The sequence below is a fragment of the Phoenix dactylifera genome, chromosome 6 (genome assembly GCF_051530095.1).
Source record: "Phoenix dactylifera cultivar Ajwa chromosome 6, Ajwa_hap1_PhDact_Kaust_v1.1, whole genome shotgun sequence".
Taxonomy (NCBI): domain Eukaryota; kingdom Viridiplantae; phylum Streptophyta; class Magnoliopsida; order Arecales; family Arecaceae; genus Phoenix; species Phoenix dactylifera.
Window position 1 is genome coordinate 5378744 of NC_143195.1, and position 21511 is coordinate 5400254.

Genomic DNA, 21511 nt, shown 5'->3' on the forward strand with positions numbered 1-21511 from the left:
CTTATAGTTGAAGATATTGTCAGTGGTTAGTTGGTAGGGAATGGTTAGGTGTATTTTTTTTTGGGTAAAATTTGAGGGTTTGGTGACAAGTCCTTTCAGAAAGAGGGAGAGAAGGAGGGAGGGAGAGAGAGAGAGAGAGAGCAGCCCAACTTTTTAGGATTTTCTGCAATCTGACTACATGGCATATCCAGGTCCACTATTGATCCCGCGTGATTAGCATTTTATATTAACCTCTTATACATAAGTAGACTTGTTTTCACACGCTTTTCACACTTCGCATGCCTATTAATAAAATTACCAAAATAACTGGATGGGAATTAAATTTTGGTCAATGCAGATTAAACATAAAATGGTGGTTAATCCAGGGGTTGGACTCAATTTTCTCTTTTTAGAGAAAATTATAATCTAGGAAAAAGAAAATGCCGACACTTGTTTTTCATTTTGGATCAACTCCATTTGTGAATTGGTGAACTGGATGAGGCTGCAAATTTCCACAAACCAACATTGTAGTGGCTTTGATTGAAACCTAGTACTTAAACAACAACTAGAGAAAAAAAAAAAATCTATAGAGCTCCTCTTAAAAGATTTGATAGAGGTTGTGGCTCGTAGTTGATTTCTAGCATGGAAAAATTATTAGGTGGATCAGATCCACCATGGATGTAGGATGAAATCATCCTAGGTCGTGTTGCTATAATACATAAAAAAAAGAGCAAAGAAAATGGAGTGATTTCATTTTAGATCTATGGTGGTTCAGGTCCATGTGGTAATTATGGTCTAGCATGGACGAGATAGGTCAAGTATCTTTAATATTATTAAGATGTTAACAGATTTCTTATTATAGTTTTGGATTTGAAACACCTAAATGGTGGAACAACTTGATGGATGTAATGTTACCACAATTATTAGCTAACATAAGATGAGATTTCTTTCATTTATCAAAATCCATTTCCTCCTTGTTAGATGCATCATTATCTCTCATTACAATAGTATGTGAAGGTGGCAATACATACTGAATGCGTAATCTGCAGGGATCTACTCCTTTAAATCCTAGAATTTCCAAATTTGAGATAAAATAGGAAGGTTATCTATTTTGTCATAACCAAAATCCTTTATTAAAAATGAGTGTAGATTATGACTTTCAAGGTCACATTCTCAATATATTAATTCTACCATTCAGCTTTAGAAAGCCATTTCATAATTTCATTATTTTAAATTTACCAAAAAACTTGTTGAGAATCATCAATTTCAATACTTGCTAATAAAGTATAAACTTTTAGGTATGTTTTGTTCGTGATCGGAATTAGAAATGGAATTGAAATCAAAATAGATTGGAATGGGAATCAAAATTGTCGTATTCTCCAACGTATTTGATTCGTGATTGAAATCGAAATCAGAATCATAATGAGATTTGAATCTGGAGGAGAGTCAGAATTAGATTTTGGAGGATTAGGGCATTCTCATTCCCCATTGGAATTGGAATGGGAATGGGAAGACCCCAACCAAACGACTAGAATAGAAGTCACTTGTTCCCATTTTCATTTCAAAGCCCAACTCCCTCCAACCAAACGTGCCCTTAGATCCTCCATTATGGTGATGTTAAAGTTCCGATGCTTTCTTTTCTCCATGATTGACAAAAGAGTAAATAACTTGATTTTTGTGAGGTGGCGGGTGTAGGGGTCGACAGGAGCCAAACTTGAGCGAGGTAGGCTCTATTAAAGCTTAGCTCAAAATGTTTATAGGTGAGGTCAAGTTCGACGAGAGATCAAAGATGGAACCAGACATGGAGAAGACCTGAAGAGAGGATGAAAAGGGGAAAACTAGAGATAGGAGAGGGAGGCAAACATGGAGGTGGTGGACAAATGGAGAAGAGAAGGGGATTGGAATGGTTGGAAAAGAGAAGGGGGATTATTAAGGTGGATGCAATAAGAGTGGGAGTCTTAGGGATTATGGTTTCTCTAATTCCCAAATAAATATCACTTGAAAGATCAACCATTGGATCTTAGTCAAATAGTTGAATAATAAATAAATGTTTCAATGGATTGACCTCTTTGTCACACTAGATCCATCATAAATATTAGTTGATATATACATAAAGAGTAATATTATTGTGTGCCCAGGTTTGGTCTACCATCATCTAGATCCATCGGATTTCTTTGAGATATGGGCATTGGATGGACTAAAGGGCTGGTCTAGACAAGGTGTTAGCCACCTTTTTCCTTCTTTTGATTTTGTTGTTTACTATGATAGTATTTGGAACATTCTCGTATTATTTTTTTTATATTTATGGCTTCCTTATTGTAATTGTGTAAAAGAAATTTTATTATTCAGTTATAGCCTGCCTAAATTTAGCCAAATGCAAAGTTAAAAGGGAGTGATAATTGTTTGCCATGCTAATGCTATGTGTTGGATATATTGCATGTAGTGAAATGGTTTTGTCTCCTACTCAATTTTTGATGCAATCACAACATGCCCTTAAGACAAGATATGCCACTGAGTTTTTTCAAAGGTTGAAACTCTTAACCAACTATGATTCACTAGTATTGAACAATATAGGATGGGAGGATGCAGATTTGATAAATATTGTTGCTTTTGATATTAAGACATTTGTTACTGGAAATTGGACCCGGGGGCTGCCGCGAACCAAGAGGGGAGGAGCTCCGCTGCCGGGGCGGTGGATGGCGGTACGTCGACTGGTGGCGTCCTCCTGAAAAGTCCTGCAAGAAAGCCGGTGGCCGGGTTTTCCGGCGCCGGCCCTCCGAAGCTTAAGTCAGAGGGGGCTAATATGTGGGGAGAGTCCAGGAGGAGAATCCCCTTGTTTTTGGTCCTGTCGTGGTGGTCTCCCCCAGGTTCCCTCTTATAGAGAGATATTGTGTTACCTGGGAGGTGGCAGAGGAATTTGTCTCCTTTTGTAATAATTGGGCACGATCACGCTCATTAATGGCGTTGTGGAGAATGAGGCCGAATCAGACCGGAGTCAGGGAGCCGTCACGATTGATCGGACCTGTTGGGGTGGTTGAACCGCCGGCCGTGGTGGGCTTTGGGTTCATAGACGGTAAGTGCATTAATTGCTGAGTGGACCGGTGGTCAGGGTGAGCCATATGCTTTGATGGTTCAGTGATCCGGAGATCGTCTTGAGCCGTGTTCATTTAATGACTCAGTGCATCGGAGGCCTGAGGGGGTCTTATGCATTAATGTCAGGTCGTGCTGAGTTCCTGCGGAGATCTTGTGCCTTGATGACTTAGGGATGGTGACAGATTGTAGTGGAGTCATGTACTTAGTTGTCAGATCTTTTGGAGGATTAGGCGGAGATTGGGTATTCGGCTAAGGCACGGGCCTGGTACAGGTGCCGTGCCGAGCAGGTCGTCTAGCGGAGTGTACTGTGGCGGGGTTGCTTCTGGTCGGCGCTTTCCAGTCGAGCGCCTTTCTGGTCGGCGCCTTCTGGGTCGGCGCTCTCCAGCCGAGCGCCTCTCTGGTCGGCGCTCTCTGGTCGAGCGCCTTCCTGGTCGGCGCTCTCCAGTCGAGCGCCTTTCTGGTCGGCGCTCTCTGGTCGAGCGCCTTCCTGGTCGGCGCTCTCCAGCCGAGCGCCTCTAAACTGACTGAATTTGGGTTTTTCCTCCAACACTACCCCCGACTTCTGAGTTCCAGCTGGCTACCAGCTTGAACGCGGGAAGTAGTTTCAGTTGGGTCATTATGAATTATGGAAATTTTTAAATTGTCGCGCGTTTTAAATTATTGGGCGCTTCGAGATGCCTTTAATAGGCGGCGTCTCTTCTTTCCCAAAAATGCCTCATTATTGGGACGCCTTCTCCGAAGCGTCCTCGCGTCGTGGGCTCATGATGGGGCCGTATGATTCGATGAGGCGCTTCTGTGTTCGAAGCGCCAACCCGAAATAAATGTGGCGTTCCGTCTTTTAGGTTGATGCGTGTCGTAATCCGAACGGGGAACAGCGTTTTTCCTCGTTGATCTGGGCCGTTTGGAGGGATTTATATAAATCCTCACCTGGCTTCCTCCTGCTCTTTACTGTCTTCTTCCCTCAGCTTTTCTCAGTCCGAAGTTTCTTGTCCCCGGCACCTCGCAGGTCCCTTTCCCCTCTCTCTTTTTTTTTTTTTCTTCCAGAATCCGTTTTCCTTCTTCTTAATGGGTTCCGGTCCGAATGAAGTCGAGTCCACCATGAGTGTCCTGGAGGTGGAAATGACCGAGGAATGGTTTTTTGCTCTACAAGGGTTCCGGTTGGAGCCCGCCAGGCGGGGGGATCGGGTAACTAATCCCCCGGTAGGCCGGATCGGAGTGTACTTGGAGGAACTCTGGGCCGGCCTACGATTTTCTCTTCACGGATTCGTGAATGAGTTGCTAATGGAATACCAGTTGGTTCCAGCGCAACTTGCTCCGAACGCCTGGAGGACAGTGGTCGGTTTCCTGTCGCTGTGTCTACTGCATGGGATTCCGACCTCTGTTAACGTTTTTCGGCGACTTTTTGTGTTGAAGTCGAATCCGGAAGACGGAGAGTGGCTTTATATCGCCCTTCGGGCGGGTCGGCTACTCTTTCAGGGTGCTCCTTCGTCCATTCATTGACTGGAAGAAGAAGTTCTTCTTCCTAGGTTCTGAACGGACATGGAGATTTGACCCTAGGTGGGGGCCGACCCAGCTCAGGTCCGTCAACAAAGTTTCCAAGCTTTTTCCGCGTGAGCAGGGGATCATCGACACCATCCGCAGCCTCGGGGACGGTATCTTACTGAACGGCCTCATAAGTGAGGACGCTCTAGTGAACGTTGGCCTGAGCTCGGCGCGTCCCCATGGTAAGGGTAACAGTAGGGTGTCTTTTCCATTTTGTTATAGTTTCGAATTCTAATCCTGCTCGTCCTTGTAGATATCGCAAAGATGGTGACCAAGAGCGAGGTTTTGTACGCCCGGTTCCAAAAGAGGGCGGCCGAGCTCTCGGAAGAGTCGACCGAGCCGAGAAAGAAGGCGAAGGTCTCGGCGACCGCGGCGGCCGAGACGGGCGCTCCTCACCCCGCACGCTCCGAAGCTGGTCGGAGGGAGGGCGCGGCCTCTGGTGGAGCCACGATAGCGCTCCCGTGCTCGGCGCCAATTTCGCAGATCCCTGGCCGGCAGGAGGCCCCCATCGCCGACCAGGGAGGAAGTTCAGCAAGTTTGGCGCTCGCGCGCCCTGCTCCAGTTTCACAGCAATCAGATCGGCCGCCTGTCCAGCCCCAGCCCTCCAATTCCGAGCCGGGGAGCAGCCAAGGGGTTACGGGGCCGGCTCCATCTAGGTCAGCCGAGGGTGGCCTTCCGGGCTCGTCGGGCCCACGGGAGCGGGTGCCTTTCGCTCCCGTTTGGTCGGTCTTCGAGGGCGATTCGGCCCTTGACAATCCTCAAGTGGCGCGCGAAATATTCCGGGTCGCGCTGCTTCCAGCCGACCAGGCCAAAATTCGGTCCATGAACTACAATGCCTTCATGGACTCCACTCTTTGTTCTGCCGTCCGGGTAAGTTAATCTTCCTACATGTATAGTTACGTAAAAGTTTTATTTTTAATTTCTCACGTTTCTCACGCCTCTTTTTTACAGCATCTGCATGAGACGGAGACGATGATGCACATTGTGCAAGACTACCGGGAGCGAGCTCGGAGGCATCAGCGGGGGCACGAGGAGGCCGAGGCAAGGTGCCTGGCGTCCGAGGCCGAGCGCCAGGTGCTCCAGGCAAGGATCGGAGCGGCCGAGGACGAGGTTCGAGCTCTGACCGGCGAGCTCGAAGAGGAGAAGGGCGCGCACACGTTGGCGAGATCCGAAGTGCGCGCCGCGGAGGCTCGTTTAGCCGAGGCCGAGCTGGTGCTGGCCGCCCGCGAGCAAGAGGTGGGGAATGCCCGCCTCAGAACCTTAGAGCTTGAGCGGGAAATAAGAAACCTTGAGCGGAAAGCCGCGTATCATGAGGCTCGGGAGAGGGAGGCTCGGGAGCAGGTCCAAGACGCTGTCAAGCTCTTCCGTGAATCGGAAGAGTTTCGCGACTTAATGGAAGAGGAGGGCGTCAACGGGCTCTTCCAGAGCTTCAAGGACTTCCGTAACCAGCTGCGGCGACTTCTTCCGGATTTTGATCTGAACTTGCTCAAAGCAGGAGCAGGGGTTGAAGATTCGGAGGCGGAGGCAGAAGCTCCGACCTCTGCCAGGGCCGACCAGGAGGGTCCAGCTAAAGCGGGCGAGGCTGCTCTCGAGGTCACCGAGGCGGCTCCCGACGCTGCTGGGGCTACCGGGGAAGAGGCCTCGACCGCAGAGGAGCCAACTGCTCCTGAAGTCGCCGAGCCCGAGCCTTGAGTGTAATTTTTTAGTTGTTTTTTGTAAGCCGGAGTGGCCTCTATACTTGTTAAGGTTAAGTCCGAGCTCTGTACTTAGCCTACGGGCCTTTTTGAAATGGATATACATATTCGCTATAACTTGCGACTTGGCTTGTGCTAATTGATTTGATTTTCGGTGAACTTCGTTTGGATCCGCTTTTAGGCTCCTAGGAATTGGGCTCTATGGCTCCAACTTCGTCCGCCACATAGCTGGACTTGCGCTTTGGCTCGGCACAGCCGAGCCTAGGTCCTAAGATCAGTAATGTAGCGATGCTTATGTCTAGGACGTGCTCGGGCTCGGGGGGGATTTTTTCGAGCTTAGCTCAGAATTCGACCGAGCCCTTAGGACATTGGACTTAAAATTCTTCAGCGAACTTTGAGCCCGGACCTCGGGTTGCCGAGGCGGATGATCGGATTAATCAACAAGGAATGAAAATAAATGGGATAATGTAGACATTAATTGAATGGGTACCTGGTACCGTGAGCGCTCCTATGCCGAGGCTAAGAACTTCGCCTGGCTATTGAAGACGCTCTTCTGCTCGGGGTCCGTTCTTTGGGGACGCCGATAAGATAGAAAAATCCGAGAATGAAAATAAATAATGTAAAGACATTAATTGAATGGGTACCTGGTACCGTGAGCGTTCTTATGCCGAGGCTAAGAACTTCGCCTGGCTATTGAAGACGCTCTTCTGCTCGGGGTCCGTTCTTTGGGGACGCCGATAAGATAGAAAAATCCGAGAATGAAAATAAATAATGTAGACATTAATTGAATGGGTACCTGGTACCGTGAGCGTTATTATGCCGAGGCTAAGAACTTCGCCTGGCTACTGAAGACGCTCTTCTGCTCGGGGTCCGTTCTTTGGGGATGCCGATAAGATAGAAGTCCAATTTGCTGCCAATCACTGGCTTTTCGTTGATCGCGAACAGGAGATTAAGTTGAGGCGAGCTTGTCGGTTGATGGAGAACGAGCCGAGCTCGTTGGCTGATGGAGAACGAGCCGAGCTCGTTGGCCGATGGAGAACGAGCCGAGCTCGTTGGCCGATGGAGAACGCATCCCGCTGAGTCGGGGCATCCCAACCGTGGTCGGGGTAGGAGAACGAGCCGAGTTCGTTGGTCGATGGAGAACGAGCCGAGCTCGTTGGTCGGTGGAGATCGCATCCCGTTGTTTCGGGGCATCCCGACCGTGGTCGGGGTAGGAGAACGAGCCGAGCTCGTTGGCCGATGGAGAACGAGCCGAGCTCGTTGGTCGGTGGAGATCGCATCCCGTTGTTTTGGGGCATCCCGACCATGGTCGGGGTAGGAGAACGAGCCGAGCTCGTTGGCCGATGGAGAACGAGCCGAGCTCGTTGGCCGATGGAGAACGAGCCGAGCTCGTTGGTAGGTGGAGACCACATCCCGTTGTTTCGGGGCATCCCGACCGTGGTCGGGGTAGGAGAACGAGCCGAGCTCGTTGGCCGATGGAGAACGAGCCGAGCTCGTTGGCCGATGGAGAACGAGCCGAGCTCGTTGGCCGGTAAAGATCGCATCCCGCTGAATCGGGGCATCCCGACCGTGGTTGGGGTAGAAGAACGAGCCTGGCACCTTGAGACAATTTAGGAGATTTGGTGAGTTCGAACAAGTGCACAAGCTGTTCATAAAATGAGATTTATGGTTAAATAGTGGGGGACCCCTCGGGGTTCTATTGGTGGTACACGCGGAGATTTTCAGAACTCCAGCTTTGTGGAATGGGAGTCCCGTCGAGAGACTCCAGCTTGTAAGTTCCGGGTCGCCGAATGCGTGTGACTCGGTAAGGCCCTTCCCAGTTTGGAGCCAGTTTTCCTTGCTCGGTTGGTCGGGAGGCCTCGGCTCTTCTGAGGACAAGGTCCCCTGCTTTGAAGGATTTGATTTTGACCCTGGCGTTGTAGTACCGAGCTGTCTTTTGCTGGTACCTTGCCATGCGAACTCGGGCGGCCTCCCTTGTTTCCTCGATCAGGTCGAGGTTGTTCCTGAGCCGTGAGGAGTTGGAGCTGGCATCATGATGCTCTACCCTTGGGGAAGGGAGTCCGATCTCCAATGGGATGACTGCTTCTGTTCCGTACGTTAGGTTGAAGGGGGTCTCGCCGGTGGGAACACGGAATGTAGTCCGGTAAGCCCACAGAACATTGTATAGGTCTTCGACCCATTGTCCTTTGGATTTGTCGAGCCTGGCTTTGAGCCCCTGCAAGATAGTACGATTTGTTACCTCGGTTTTTCCATTTGTTTGAGGGTGCGCGATCGAGGTGAAGCGGTGGTCGATGCCAAGCTCGGAGCAGAATTCTCTAAAATGGAGGTTGTCGAACTGGCGGCCGTTGTCGGATATGAGGATGCGAGGGAGCCCGAACCTGCAAATTATTGACTTCCAGACGAAGTTCCGCATCTTCTGCTCGGTGATCCGGGCAAGTGGCTCGGCTTCCACCCACTTTGTAAAATAGTCGATGGAGATGACCAGGAATTTCCTTTGCCCGGTAGCCAGAGGGAAGGGCCCTAGAATGTCAATTCCCCACTGGGCGAAGGGCCAAGGAGAGCTGATAGAAGTTAAGGGAGCCGAGGGTCGGCGTTGGATATTGGCATTTCTCTGGCATCGGTCGCATCTTCGGACGAAGTCCACAGCATCCTTCTGGAGTGTCGGCCAATAGTATCCTTGGCGCAAAATTTTATGGGCCAATGCCCGTCCTCCCAGATGATTTCCGCAAATTCCTTCATGGACTTCGCGCATCGCATAATCGGCCTCTGTTGGTCGAAGACATCTGAGGAGGGGAGAGGTGAAAGATCTCCGATAAAGCTTTCCCTCATACAATATGTACCGGGTGGCGGAGCGCTTTATTTGGCGAGCCTCTCGTTCATCATTGGGGAGGACTTCGTCTTGCAGGTAGTTGATGATCTCGTCCATCCAGCTTGGCTCGAGCTCGACACAGAGGGCCTGCTCGGGCTCCTCCGTACTGGGTTTTTGAAGATACTCCAGTGCCGTCGTTTTAGGGAGCTCGCTTATGCGAGAGGACGCCAGCTTTGACAGCTGGTCGGCCCTGAGATTCTCTGACCTGGCAACATGTTGAATGCGGAAAGAATCCAAGGACGAGGCGAGATCTCGTACCTTCTGAAGATACTTTTGTATTGTGGGGTCTCTTGCTTCGAAGTCACCCAGGATTTGGTTGACGACGAGCTGAGAATCACTGAGGGCCTCCAGGTCTTTTACTCCTAGCTCTTTGGCTAGCTTGAGCCCGGCGACGAGTGCTTCGTATTCCGCCATGTTGTTGGAAGCAGAAAACTCGAGGCGTAGGGCTTGCTCAGCGACCACCCCCTCCGGGTTGGTGAGGATGAGATCCGCTCCGCTACCCTCCGAGTTTGAAGAGCCATCGACATGTAAGGTCCATGCCAAACTCGGGGTCTGTTTTGTTGGCGTAGGCTCGGGTTCGGGCTCGACCTCGTCCGGTATAGTGCACTCGACTATGAAGTCGGCGAGTGCTTGCGCTTTGATCGCCGGTCTGGGTCGGTACTCGAGGTCAAATTTCCCGAGCTCGATGGCCCATTTAGTAATCCGGCCTGCGCGGTCCGATCTCTGCAGGATCTGCTTTACTGGCTGGTCGGTCAGCACGGCCATTGTGTGGGCTTGGAAATAAGGCCGGAGTTTTTGTGCTGAGATAACCAAGGCATAAACAGTTTTCTCCAGCTTATTGTATCGGGTCTCAGCATTCCTCAAGACCCGGCTGGTGTAATACACTGGTTTTTGGAGCTTGCCCTCCTCTCGGACCAGGACCGAGCTTACTGCTACAGGGGAAACAGCTAGATACAGGTAGAGAAGTTCACCTTGTTGAGGCTTTGTGAGCAGGGGAGGGGAGGCCAGAAGATGCTTGAGCTCTTCAAAAGATTGTTGGCACTCGTCCGACCATAGAAAATTTTTTGGCTTTTTTAGTGCCGCAAAGAATGGAAGGCAGTGCTCGGCCGAGCGGGAGATGAATCTCCCGAGAGCTGCAACTCGGCCTGTGAGCCGTTGTACCTCCTTGACTGTCCTCGGAGGCATCATCTCTTGGAGTGCTCGGATTTTCTCAGGATTGGCCTCGATTCCCCGTTGTGTAATAATAAAACCAAGGAATTTGCCGGAGGTGACTCCGAATGCACATTTGGCTGGGTTGAGCTTCATTTGGTACCTTCGGAGTGTGGAGAATGCTTCATCGAGGTCGGTCACATAATCTTGCGCCGCCTTGCTTTTTACCAGCATATCATCAACATAGACCTCCATGTTTCGGCCTATTTGGTCTTTGAAGATCCGGCTGACCAGTCTTTGATAAGTTGCCCCGGCATTTTTTAAGTCGAATGGCATTACTTTGTAGCAGTAAGTGCCCCCGTCGGTGATAAAGGCCATCTTTTCTTCGTCCTCTGGCGCCATGCGGATCTGGTTGTATTCGAAAAGGCGTCCATGAACGCCAATAGCTCGTGCCCCAAGGTGGAGTCCACGAGCTGGTCGATGCTGGGGAGTGGGAAGCTGTCCTTTGGGCAGACTTTATTCAAGTCGGTGTAGTCCACGCACATGCGCCATTTTCCGCTGGCTTTTTTAACGAGGACCACATTGGCGAGCCACTCCGGGTAGGATATTTCCCGGATGAAGCCAGCCTCAAGGAGCTTATTAACCTCCTCGGCTGCTGCTCGTTGTCGTTCGGGGGCGGCGCCTCGCTTCTTTTGTCGCACGGGCTTGCAGGTTGGCTTTACTTGGAGCCAGTGGACCATGATCTCTGGATCTATCCCCGGCATATCCGCGGGCGACCACGCGAAGACGTCCATGTTGTCTCGCAAGAAGTTGACGAGGCGATCTCTTTCGTACTCATTGAGGCCAGAGCCGACCTGCACGGTTAGCTCGGAAAAAATTTCACGCAAAGGAACTTGGATTAGTAGCTCACCAGGCTCTACCCGCTCCTTCTGAGGGCTGACTCGTGCTTCCAGAGCTTTAGCTGAAGGCTGGTCGGTTGTTGGGATAGGCACCTTAGCTGGTTGCTTCGCCTCATGAGTCGCCATGTAGCATCGTCTGGTTACCGTCTGATCCCCACGAACTTCGCCAACTCCTTGGCTGGTGGGGAATCGCACGAGCAAGTGGCGAGTCGAAACCACTGCTCGGAGGGCGTTGAGACCTGGTCTTCCGAGGATGACATTGTAGGCCGAGGGCAGGCGTATCACAAGGAAGTCCATCCTCACGGTACTTTCGCAGGGGGCGAGCCCGACCGTGACCAGGAGGTCGACCTCGCCCTCTACTGGGACTGAATCCCCAGTAAATCCGACCAATGGAGCATTCATCCTCCGTAGTTGCTCCTCTGTCATCCCCATTTTACAGTAGGCATTGAAATACAAAACATTCGCCGAGCTTCCATTATCGATTAAGATGCGTTTTACATTAAATCTATTTATAATCATAGAGATGACAACGGCATCATCGTGGGGAGTTTCGACTCCCTCCAGATCATCATCTAAGAAGGAGATGGCTTCCAAGGCGCGTAGGCGCTTCGAGAAGGTTCCTTCCCCTGAGGTTTCTCCAACCGAGGCCTTGCCCCGGATGGTGTTGATGATGCCGGCGATGGGCCTGTTTGCATTTGAACCTTCAAGCTGCACGGCTTCCTCGGCCGGCTTCTTTTCTTCACGCCGGCTTCGCACGAATCGATCGAGCATCCCTCGGCGGATGAGCGCTTCGATCTCGTTCCGGAGCTGGTAACAGTCCTCAGTATCATGGCCGTGTTCCCGATGGAAACGGCAGTACTTCCGAGGATCGCGCCGAGCTCCGAAATCTCATTTCGGAGGTGGGAGTCGAATGTAATCTTGACCCTCAATCTCCATAAGGATTTCGGCCCGAGGAGCGGTGAGGGGAGTATAGTTTTCGTACCTCCCTTCGGGTGCATGGGCCCGGGGTGGAAACCTCGGGCGGAATGATGGCCTCGGCTGAGGCGGTCCCCGTAGTCGGGGTGGACTCTTTTGGCGGGGCGGATTTTTGGCTCGGCGCGGGGACGGGCTTCTGGGCTGGCCACGCTCCTCGCGGCGTCTTTTTTGTCTCTTGGGGGTCTGCTCGGCCCCGCTCCGCCTAGTAGCCACGGCTTCCTCAGCCTTGGCATACTTCCGCGCCCGGACGAGCATTTCAGTGAGATCCGCAGGAAAATTCTTCTCGATAGAGAAGAGGAACCTGTAAGACCGGGCTCCAGTCTTTAGCGCTGACATGGCGATCGACTGGTCGAGCTCCCGGACTTCCCACGTTGCGGCGGTAAACCGATCCAAGTACTCCCTGAAGGACTCTCCCTCCTTTTGTTTGATATCAAGGAGGGAGTCCGACGCCCGCCGCTGGGGCTGGCTAACGGCAAAATTACTGGCAAACTGCCTGCCGAGCTGCTCAAAGGAGGAAACAGTACTCGGCTTCAGCCCGGTGAACCAAAGCCGGGCCGGTCCTCGGAGCGTTGCAGGAAAAGCTTTGCACATCATGGCCTCTGAGGCTCCTTGTAAGGCCATTAAAACCCGATAACTTTTCAGGTGGTCAAGGGGGTCGACCCTGCCGTTGTAGGGCTCCACCTGGGGCATCCTGAACCGCAGCGGGACTGGTTCGTCATCAATCTGCTGGGAGAAGGGGGACTTCATGGTGAACTCAAAGTCACCATTACGTCCCAGTTTCCTTCCGTGGAGTGCCTGGATCTGGCGCTCCAACTCCTCGACCTTCTTGTCGAGTTCATCATTCTGGGGGATCGTTGCAGCGGCCCATTCTGGTGCAAGTTGTCCTGGAACTGACTCGGCCTCTGAGGGTTGTGGCCAGCCACCAGGGCCTCTAGCTAGGTGTTCTCTCCAGAGGGAGGCATGGACTTGAGAGTCCTGACCTCGAAGAGAAAGTCCACTTGTAGGAGGCTCCGGTTGAACTGGGGCCGGAGGGAGTAGTACCGTCGGGACGCCCCTAGGTTGCAAGCTTTGGACAGCAGTAGCCAAGGCCTGCACCTGTTGCACCAGGGCATCAAACTGCTCCGGCCGAACTTGAGGAGTTGACTCGGCCGGAGGTGGCGAGTTCTGGACAGAGTGTCCAGGACTAGGTGGAGGACGTCGAGAGGCATTGGAAGCCCCTTTACTTCTTAGTTTCATGGCAGCAACTCGGGCCCTTCCTCTAGCGCCAACTGTTGCTGGAAATTGGACCCGGGGGCTGCCGCGAACCAAGAGGGGAGGAGCTCCGCTGCCGGGGCGGTGGATGGCAGTACGTCGACTGGTGGCGTCCTCCTGGAAAGTCCTGCAAGAAAGCCGGTGGCCGGATTTTCCTGCGCCGGCCCTCCGAAGCTTAAGTCAGAGGGGGCTAATATGTGGGGGGAGTCCAGGAGGAGAATCCCCTTGTTTTTGGTCCTGTCGTGGTGGTCTCCCCCAAGTTCCCTCTTATAGAGAGATATTGTGTTACCTGGAAGGTGGCAGAGGAATTTGTCTTCTTTTGTAATAATTGGGCACGATCACGCTCATTAATGGCGTTGTGGAGAATGAGGCCGGATCAGACCGGAGTCAGGGAGCCGTCACGATTGATCGGACCTGCTGGGGTGGTTGAACCGCCGGCCGTGGTGGGCTTTGGGTTCGTAGACGGTAAGTGCATTAATTGCTGAGTGAACCGGTGGTCAGGGTGAGCCATATGCTTTGATGGTTCAGTGATCCGGAGATCGTCTTGAGCCGTGTTCATTTAATGACTCAGTGCATCGGAGGCCTGAGGGGGTCTTATGCATTAATGACAGGTCGTGCTGAGTTCCTGCGGAGATCTTGTGCCTTGATGACTTAGGGATGGTGACAGATTGTAGTGGAGTCATGTACTTAGTTGTCAGATCTTTTGGAGGATTAGGCGGAGATTGGGTATTCGGCTAAGGCACGGGCCTGGTACAGGTGCCGTGCCGAGCAGGTCACCTAGCGGAGTGTACTGTGGCGGGGTTGCTTCTGGTCGGCGCTTTCCAGTCGAGCGCCTTTCTGGTCGGCGCCTTCTGGATCGGCGCTCTCCAGCCGAGCGCCTCTCTGGTCGGCGCTCTCTGGTCGAGCGCCTTCCTGGTCGGCGCTCTCTGGTCGAGCGCCTTCCTGGTCGAGCGCCTCTCTGGTTGGCGCTCTCTGGTCGAGCGCCTTCCTGGTCGGCGCTCTCCAGTCGAGCGCCTTTCTGGTCGGCGCTCTCCAGTCGAGCACCTTCCTGGTCGGCGCTCTCCAGCCGAGCGCCTCTAAACTGACTGAATTTGGGTTTTTTCCCCAACAACATTGATGTAGGTTGCCTCCATGGACCTACAATAATAGAAAGAGGATGAAAAGCTCGCGAGATTAGCTTCGTTCCGGTCCTCCGATGCTTAAGTTAGTCAAGGTTTGGTGGGAATGAAGAAGGAAGAAGAAGGAATAGGAAAAATAGAGAGACAAAATCTCTCCCAGCCAAGTGAATTTCTTGTTACCTTTTTCAGAGAGCCATTTGGACCTATTTATAGTTGAGATCTTAAATCTTTCGAAATTTCATCTCAACAAACTCGGAGTTGTAGCGTAACAGCCTACTGACGTGCCATAAAAATCTTGGGGTCATGCTGCATCAATCTGGCATGTGACGGGACTAGGCACATCCTTAGAAGCCAAGCTGCTTCTTCTGTGGGGGAATTTTTCTCCATGTGGGTCAACGGTCAACATTGCCGAGCTGAGCTGGGAAAAAGGCCGTCTCAGGAGATGAACCCTTATGATCTGCTCGACTTAACCCCCACCTCGACCAAGGAGACTAGGCTGAGATTGCACTGAAACAGCAACATAGGTTGTGCACTTGGACTTGGATGAATCCTTTTGCGCCATATCACTCCGATTATTTATTACCACAACAAATATGTTTCATGATTAGAACCATTAGGTAATTAATAGTAAATATAAGCATAGAAAAACAAGTTGTTATGTTTTTGCATATCCTTGCCCATCATGTTAAGAACATGATTACCAAATTTCAATTTCAAAGATCAGAGAAGTTAGTAAGTATGTATTTTAATAATGTTTAATTAGCATGCCATCATAAGAATACAAGGATAGTTACTCAAGTTACCTCAGCCAATTGTTGCACACTCCATGGATGAAAGGTGGAAATGATTTGAGGTACAATACTACTTTGTATTAATTAAATACATGAAAAAGGTGGCCAAATTCTTATTTATGTTAGAATACATCAAGCTAAAGGTGCCGAAAGAAGACAAGCCTAAGTAAAAACATTGAAAACTGAAATTGCTACCAACATCTTAGGAGTTTTCTTGCAAGATATGCAATTCATCTATGTTCTACTAGGTTGGGAGGGGTCAGCTACTGATAGCAGAGCGCTTTGGCAAACTATAAGTAGGAGAAATGAGTTAAGGGTCATAAGATAAGATCTGACTGCGAACAATGTCTTTAATGCATGAAATTTGAGTTGGATCTTCTGTTCTACTATTTAATTTTATCTGACTCAAAATTATTTTTGATCTTAGTTTACTGCTATCTTATGCTACATACATGGATGGAGAGGGATTCCTTGTACCATTTAGAGGGCAACAGTATCATTTAAGTTTATTGAGGGAAGGATACCAACCAAATGCGCTGGATTTTTCATACTGAAGCATTCGGTAGCTAGAAACGTGAAAGAGAGATGTTTGGCCTGCTTAAGCCATGCTGGGCAATTCTAACGAGTCCTTGTTTCTACCCAATCCAGATACAAAATCGAATCAGCATGGCATGATGTCTTCTCCATAACTTTGCAAGAATGGAGATGAACAAAGATCCATTGGAGGAAGAGGTGAAGGTGCAAAATCAAATATCCAACAAAATTGATGGTGATCGATCCAATTACAGTTGTCAAGCCATCGGATCAATGGAGTGCATAGATAGATGATTTGGCACTTATAATGTTTGATAATTGGAAAGAAAGCAGACAATCTAGATAAAGTTGTATGGCTTTTAAGATAAGCTATTTGCATTTATTTTAATTTGAGATCTCTGAAAATATTCGTATAACAACTAAGAACAATTGTCTGTGCTAATAAATTTTTTTATGGAATCACATGTACAATTTCCTTTCATGGCATTTCCTTTTATATTTTTATTATAGTTCTCAACTTGGTTCATTAATAATTGCATTTCATGCATGTATGGTAATTGCGGTTTTACTGATGTCTACCTAGTATTGGATGTGCCTTGTGTTATCATGGCAAAGATGATGATGATGATGATGATGATCTGATATTGTTATTTCTTAATTTTTGTTATTATTTAAAATATTTTTTGATTGTTAGGAATGTCTTCTTTAACAAAATAAATCTAAGCTAAATAGGGCTGAAAGTGGGTCTGATTATATCTGACCGTAACTATTTTTACATTCGATTTGGGTCAAATTTGGTTACTATTTTTTTAGTCTGGTTGGATCTAGATACGGATATAGATACGGATATAGATAGTTAATTCAAAAATCTTCCGGATATGGATACGGATGCGGATACACCAAATTTTCTGGATTCGGATCTAGGAAGGCTACATATTGAATCAAGACTTAAAAAGGACCTCATCATTGTGCATGATATGTAACATGGAAGTATAAGTAAGTTTGGTTGGGACAACATCAAGAAATATGTGACCATTGACAAGTTTGTCTAGGATGCACCAGTTACAAGCAAAAAACTGGTTGTCTAGCTATTTTAATATTATTTTCTTCTTTATGTTTTGCAGTGTCATAAGGATGTAGCTCAATTTAGGAACAAGCCATCCTTGCAATGAAGAGATTAATATAATTTTCAGAAAAGATGATGAAGAATGTGGAAGGGAGTAATGACAACTTAAACGAGATTTTAGATGAATTTTTTGGACTATGATGTTGAAGTTATCTTTCCTGCCACTTAAACATCAACTGCTATGCCAAGCCGAGGGAGGGTCTGGTAAAATGAAGAAAAGAAAAAGCACCAATGCCCTGGGAGAATATATATTATAGAGCCTGTGCTAAATATTGGGTCCAACATTAAATATGTGACTGCTGGACTTAGTATTGCAATTGGGATAAATGCTGCAGTTTCCAAGAAAAGATGGGAAATAAACAAAGAGTTGTTGGAACTGTCTGAAAGACAGCAAGCAGTACGGGGTGTTCAGTTTTGATCATGAAATAATTGGTATCCTTTTTCCTATTCATGATGATGAGAAGCAGAAGCTTGTATGTGGGCGCTACTAGATGCTTGTATTTGAGATGCAGTAATTCTAATGTAGGGATCTTTAACTTGTTTTGTTGGAATGTTGCATGGACATTGTCATTATTTTGATTAGTTTGTGATACGTGCTGTTCGAGATATTTATACATTAGTCTGATGATGAATCTTTTTTTAATATAAATAAATATGTTCAATATGCTTGAATTGATGAGTTTTAGAATATATGTTATTTTTTGGACCTATATATATAAAATATTTGGATAGAAATTGAGAATTTGGCAATTGTTTATTCTGAATTTTTATTAGGAATGATGAAGTTGTTAACAATAATGTAATTGCGTTGTAATAAATATTAAATAACATTATATATGTATACTAATGTAATCCATATTTAGTATACGTTATCTAGTGAAAGGAATTACAGGACAACTAATAAAAAGTTCATTTCTTTCCATTATATATGCAGTTAAACCAAACATTGGAATGGAACAAGCAGTCCTCAGATAAAGATTCTTGGTAACAGCATTTCAAATAGTGTTGTTGATGATAAGCTAGGTTTACACCCTAAACAGACAAGTGATAATCTTTTTGCCTTCCAACTAGCATAGATCCATCTATAATGAAGGCTTACATGTTATCGTTAACTTTATCAAATCTCAATTGGTGTGTTTTTTTTAATTATTATTTCCAGTTTCCATTCCACTAGTTGTCTTCTTATTGGTTTCACTGATTGTCGTTGTTGCTCTAATATTCTACTCTTCCGTCGAAAACCTTCAAGCAAGTAGGCTTTTTGTAGGTTGGCCTCAGCTGCAACCAATTTTTGTGATCTCCTAGGTCTCACCTGACCTTAGCTCTCCTCGATTCTCACTGGTCAGTGCACACCGAGCGAAGACGAACCACAGCTCAGAATCTAGCGACAGTGGTTATAAGTGAAAGGTGATACAGAAAGAAGCACGAAACTATTGAGAGAAGCTTTCCATGGGGCATAAAACGCTTGCATTAATAAATAATTATTTGCACAACAACAGAACCGCTACTTCTTTGGCGATCCATGTACATCTCCAGAAGAATATATAAAATCTTTCTGTTCTTCAAAAATGAGTTACGCTACTTAAAATTTCAAAATATTCAGATCTGCTTTAATTCGAGTACCTAGACTTTGACTGCAGACTGAAGCTTAATTCTTAATTTGCTGACTTTTCTTAGACCAATTCAATTATATTTTGAACTCATCGGCAACAAAAAACTCAAAAGTAGCAGCAAATTACTAAAAATCATTGAAGAAATTAACAGAAAGCAAGGAAACGAGATGGAGGTGGAAGGACCTGCAAGAGCTTGCTGGGGACAGCCTCCTGCGACTGAAGCTGTGCTTGGGTGTTTGTCCTTCCCGAGTAACTTCATCTGTCCATCTCTGACACCATAAACCACATATTATAGAACAAGCTAAAAGCCAGTTTTCTCATGAAGTTCACCGCTTAGAAAAACCTTTTGAAATCACTGAACCACAACTAACATCAAACTAAATGCATTAAAGAGATTATTTCTATTTTTTCCAAAAAAAAGCTGTAGATGAAGAAAATAGGAGAGAGAAAATTACCAGGTGGAGATAGCGAGAATAAGTTGAATGAGGTCGTAAGCCATGGAGGAGGCTCCGGCGGGGACTCCATTGTGGAAGGGGAGGCGCGGGTTCCCGTTCTCCGCTCGGACGCCGGTGATACCAACAATTGGAATGGGTTTTTGACAAAAACGCCGCGTGTGCTTCCGTAGCATAGTGGTAGTGCGTTCGCTTCGTAAGCGAAAGGTCGCGAGTTCGATCCTCGCCGGGAGCTGCTCCTTTTATTTACAGTCTTACATGCAAATAATATTTCATTTTTGTTTGTTTAATCCTCTTGTTTTTAATTTTTTTTTAAAAAAATATTATAATGCATTTTGGTCTTCTTTATTTTGAAACCCTTTTTTTTTTAATTTTGAAAGGCACCCGGGTGAGCTATTTGTGCTGAGAGCTGTAAAGATCGGCTCTTCAGCCTGTAGTTCAGCTTGCTGAATTAGGGGTGAAAGTGGGTTGAATTTTATTCCATCACATTCGTCTCTGTTTATGTTTTAGATCTACTATTTTTTTTTTATCCAATTGAATCGGATAGTCAACTATAAAATATCCCGGATGCGGATACTGAGTCGGATTAACCTACTTCTCCTGAATTCGGATTTGGATATCCGTATTAACAATTTTATCGAACTTGGATGGCAGATGCTAACCCAAATCCGTCACCCAAATTTTAATAATCTTTCCTTCCTTCCACTTTTCCCTCGACTCAGCCATCTCCACCCGAGTACCCCTCTTTTCTCTTCGACTCTCCCGCTCTTCGTGACTTCATCGTCTTCAAGTAGCTAGGGTTTCGGACTGAAGCCCGACGATTGCAACTGGTGATGGCCATGAAATTCCTTGGAGGTGCCATAGAAATCGTTGCATGCCTCTACTACTTTGGAACTAGTCCCACATGGTTTTTGAGAAGTTGGGGTCTCAGTTTCCAAAGAACCAAAGCCCGGCGATTACAACTGGCGACGGTCGTGAGATTCTTTGGAGGTTCCTAGGTCCATAGTTCCCATCCAATTTGGTAACTAGCAACTGGCCAGCTGTGCGTGGCAGTGTGAGGTAGTTGGCGATGTCAATTGTGTTGGAAATCAATAGGATTCACACTCACAAATTATTCTATGAAAGAAAAGTGGAGAGGATTTTAGGCACACATAAATAACTTATATTCCACTTAATTCAAAAAACAACTAGAATACATGGATATTTATAGGCATCATTATATGGTCTTTTAACCTTCCTAATTGAATTGGTCATTACACCATTCATAACCCCAAATAAATCTTAAATAACTTCCTCTAAATAAATTCCTTATAACTCCATGTAACTTTCATATGACTAAAAACCCAAAAGACATGTAACTCTGACATACCTAAAAATTCAAAAGACATGTAACTCCTCACCATACTAATATGCAATTATAGAAAATCAAGCCATAAGTTACTAATATTAAAAAACAAGTTTAATAACCAACACCCCCCCCCCCCTAAACTTGGTTTTGCAACTCCAAGCAAACTTTTTAACTTGCAAAAAGTTTCACTTTTGAGGGGCTTAGTGAAAATATCGGCAATTTGATCTTGAGACTTCATGTACTTGAGCTTTACTTACTTCTTAGCCATACATTCTCTAATAAAATGATACTTTGTATCGATATGCTTGCTACGCTCATGAAACACCGGATTCTTGGCTAATGCTATTGCTGATTTGTTGTCCACAAAAAACGTTGGTTCTTCTTGTAACATATGAAGCTCCTTCAACAAATACCTTAGCCAAATGGCCTAACAAAACACAATTTGAGATAGCAACATACTCCGCTTCACAAGTAGAAAGTGTAACAATAGGTTGCTCTTTTGAAGACCATATAAAAGTCGCACTTCCCATAAAGAAAATATATCCCGTCGTACTTTTTCTTTCATCCATATCTCCGGCCCAATCACTATCACTATATCCAACAAGTGTGAAGTTATCAACAAATGAATAGAATAGGCCATAATTTAGGGTACCTTTGATGTAGCGGAGAATTCTCTTGGCTACCTTTATATGAGATGAAGTAGGAGCTTTCATATACCGACTAACAAGTCCAACCCCAAATAAAATATCCCCCCAAATAAAATATCCGGCCTTGTGCAAGTTAAATATCTTAAACTTGCAACAAGACTTTTGAAGAATGTAGGATCTACCTTTTCTCCATCTTCATATGTTGATAATTTGACTCCACATTCCACGGGGGTGCTCACCAGGTTGCTATCATCCATCTTGAATTTTTTAAGAACTTCTTTAGCATAACCTTCTTAAGAGATGAAAATTTCATCTTCCATTTGCTTCACTTCAATGCCAAGGTAATAAGCCATAAGGCCAATATCCGTCATTTCAAACTCTTGAGACATAGCTTGCTTGAATTCTTCAAACATAATAGAATTGTTGCTGGTAAA

The 21511-nt window shown here is 47.0% G+C and overlaps 1 non-coding gene across 1 annotated transcript; it reads left to right on the forward strand.

Annotated features, from left to right (window-relative positions):
• The first annotated feature begins 19245 nt into the window (after positions 1–19245).
• TRNAT-CGU (transfer RNA threonine (anticodon CGU)) lies at positions 19246–19317 on the forward strand. The gene has a single exon. It is a non-coding gene; the product is annotated as a tRNA-Thr (tRNA).
• Positions 19318–21511: the final 2194 nt, after the last annotated feature.